The sequence below is a fragment of the Sitodiplosis mosellana genome, unplaced genomic scaffold, assembly GCF_009176505.1.
Source record: "Sitodiplosis mosellana isolate CC-2019 unplaced genomic scaffold, AAFC_SMos_1.0 Smas_scaffold_16, whole genome shotgun sequence".
Classification (NCBI taxonomy): Eukaryota; Metazoa; Arthropoda; class Insecta; order Diptera; family Cecidomyiidae; genus Sitodiplosis; species Sitodiplosis mosellana.
Window position 1 is genome coordinate 69,200 of NW_022595258.1, and position 3,439 is coordinate 72,638.

Genomic DNA, 3,439 nt, shown 5'->3' on the forward strand with positions numbered 1-3,439 from the left:
CATGATATCGGCTTTTATTTCGTTTTCACATTTTCGGAAAAACTCATTGAATTCGTCCAAAAATCATAGCTTAGTTCATTTGGATTCATTGGTCTTACCGAAATAAGTTTACTTAAATCACCGGTTACGTAATGAACTAAGGTCGATTTTCCACTGCCTGTATTACCAATCACCAGTGTTATATTCAAATTGTTGGTCAGCTGCAATTTATTTTGAGTTCGAGTCATAAATTCCAATGTGTCCAACGCTGATTCGGATATTGTTTTATTTGAAGCGATTATTTGAATGATTGAACAAAAAAGCGGAAAGATCCAACACTTCATTTTGCAAGGAACTTTTGATTGGGATTGGGAAAATTATTTTATATTGTGAATGAACAGATGCTCGTTAGTTGATTGCTCTGTAAACGGTTTGAACTGCATTTGATGAAGTCACATAGAGCTTTGAATATTTATAGGAAGAAGTTTAATTGTGTAATCGTTCAATCGATGCACTATACGTTATCAATCCGACGCAGTAAACAATTCTAAGAATTATAGTTTGTGATTTGTCAGCGTTGATATGTCTGGCAAAGATCATACAATAAAAAATGAAATCTTTATTATTATCTAATATATATGAATTTTCTCAACAAACTCGGTACAGAAATTGATTTGTTATTACTACTTTGATACCAAAATTGATAGAGAACCAGTTTCACATTGATCCACTTCGAAAACAGACACGAAATAAGAAAAAAAATGAAGAGAGCAATACATTTTCCTATTTTTATCGTAAATTAATCGATCTCATCCATAATCATTACTCAAGCTGAATACACCATCCAGTACACTTTTCGAGAGTTAATACAAGGTTCGTTAATAATAATACACCGTTCGTCTAAAAATAGACCGAAATATTTTTACATGAAAACAATTCCAGTTTCCAGCTTCTGGAAAAACATTCCTTTCATAGATACTTATTTGTACGTTTGAATAACGTTCATTTGACAGATATTGCACATTCAAATTTGGAACCAAAACTGGAATATTCCAAAGTGTCTTTCCTTCAATGGAAAGAGTCAATTGACTTCGCTGACAGCTTTGTCACAGTCACAGCTGTCGATATTCATTTGTGCGAGAGTCGGATAAGAGCCTGTTCATTTATTTTTGTGAGCAACTGAAGCTTGCTTTCGATGTTTTAAATAACAAAATTTGTTTAAATAACAAAAAATGTTTTAAGTTTAAAAATATTTTTGTGTCCAGAACGAAATGTAGCGAGGTGTCGTGATAAACGGTAATTAGCAAATATTAAAATATTGCGTCATGAGCCCTGGTCATTGACCGGCAGCATTCGTTTTTGAAGAATGATGCATCTTATCAACAATATTGCATCAGAATTTCGTCAAACAAAAGCAAAGCGAATTTTTTTTTGTCAAATTCAAAAGTCATCGGCTGACTTTTTTCATATTATGGCTACCATACGTATAATGTTTAATAGCTCAAGCAATATTCTGCCGTCTTATTATTCATTTCAATCATTCTTTCCTTATTACAGGATAGCAGAAACAACAGCAAATAAATATCATGGATCGAAGTAGCCCCGTGCCAAACGTACAAAATACGTGTGCAACCGAAACCGCAGTCCAAAGTGGAACTGATGACTCAAACAATGAGCCGGGAATACTAAATTTGTCACAAAAATGTTTCAACAAAATACTCGAGTGGTTTCCACTAAAAAGTATCGACAGCCTGGGTAAAACGTGCAAGCAGCTTCAACTCATGGTCGGCAATTATTATCACCAAAATTTGTTCGCCCTTCAAGTGCAAATTAGAGAAGATGGAGTGTCATTTGGATTCTTTCCAAAAGAGGCTGTTAGTTTCGGTGAATTTGCAGAAAATGTTATGATTCACAAAAGATCGACGAAAAAATGTGTGGAAATGTTCGAATATGCTGCATTGAATTGCAAATCAGTGCGAATAATTGAATTTGAAAAGTCTATACTAGGTGAAACTGAATTGGATGTCATGAGATCAATTCTGAAGAACGTTGAAACTGTGAAATTGAACGGATGCCAAATAACCGGTAAATTTGGACATGAATTCCCTAAAGCGTTTCCAAATTTAAAGCGGCTTTATGTCCGTTATTGTTTTTGTAATGATGAGAAAATATTGCTCATTCAAAAGTATCCAAATATGGTACACTTGGAATGGAAAGACACAGTTCCATTCAATGAGTTGAAACGATTCTTTGAACTTAATCCGAATTGTCGTAGTTTCAGCACTGATTCATTCTGTCTTCATTCGGATCGATACCAATTTATGATGGCCAATGTCAAGTTTAGACACCTAACCATTGAATTTCATCAAGAATATAACTACAAAGCGATCATTGATTTATTGCGTCAATTTTATGATTGGGGCTATTATGAACGATTACATGTCTATATTTGGCTTCCATTACCTCTTCAAAGAATTATTGATGAACTTATCACACTGAATAGCCTCGAAAGCCTGGGGTTTCAATACATCGAATTCACTTCGGATTTAACTCGTTTGACCAAATTGAAAGTGTTAACGTTTGACCACTTCATTGGAGATATCGATATGTCGAAACCATTGGCCAATTGGGCAATTGCTCTGGTCAATCTTGAACGGGTCTACATTAATGGAGGAAAGAAGGACGATTTTCTTCAATTCGTTTACCATTCGCCAAAGTTGAAAGTAATGAAAATTAAAATTGTGACAAATAAAAGGGATTTTGGGTGCGCACTCGATTTGTTAGCCATAAACAAGGAGCGAGAAAAATTGTCTACGTCATGCAAAGTGACAATTTATATTGAAGAGGAAGTCTATTTGGCCACGAAATGGGCGGTAAATAGGACGGAATTTCGTTTAATTGAATTGAAACGAAATGAAAATTATTACTGGGATGATATGCCTTATAACGAAAACGAAAGGGAAGGAATCAAAGAGCCATCAATTGGCCAAAAAAGGACACAGCATCAAGTTAAGGTCGTTTCACCTATCTTCAAACTAGATATCGATTGCTTCGGTGAAATATTCGACTATCTTTCACTCAACGATTTGAAGCGATTAGCAAAAACATGTCAGCCACTCCAGTTAGTTGCCGGAGAATATTTTAAACGGAACTTTTCCGCATTGAAACATAATTTTCACATTTTTCATCACAGCACGTCCGAATCGCTCAACTTGTATACCTTCGGTGAATTTGTTCAAAGAGTTCGGCTTTGCAACGGAAAATTGACACCTTTTCGATATTTTGAAGCCAATTTCAAATCGATCAGGTACATTTGTTTCGACGGCATTCGTTTGGTTGACGGTCAAATTGAGTTAATCAGAGAAATTTTGAGCAAAGTTCACACAGTCACAATCAGAAACTGTAGAGTTAGCCAAAGATTCTATAAATCGTTTCCATTTATGTGTCCTGAGCTGAAACG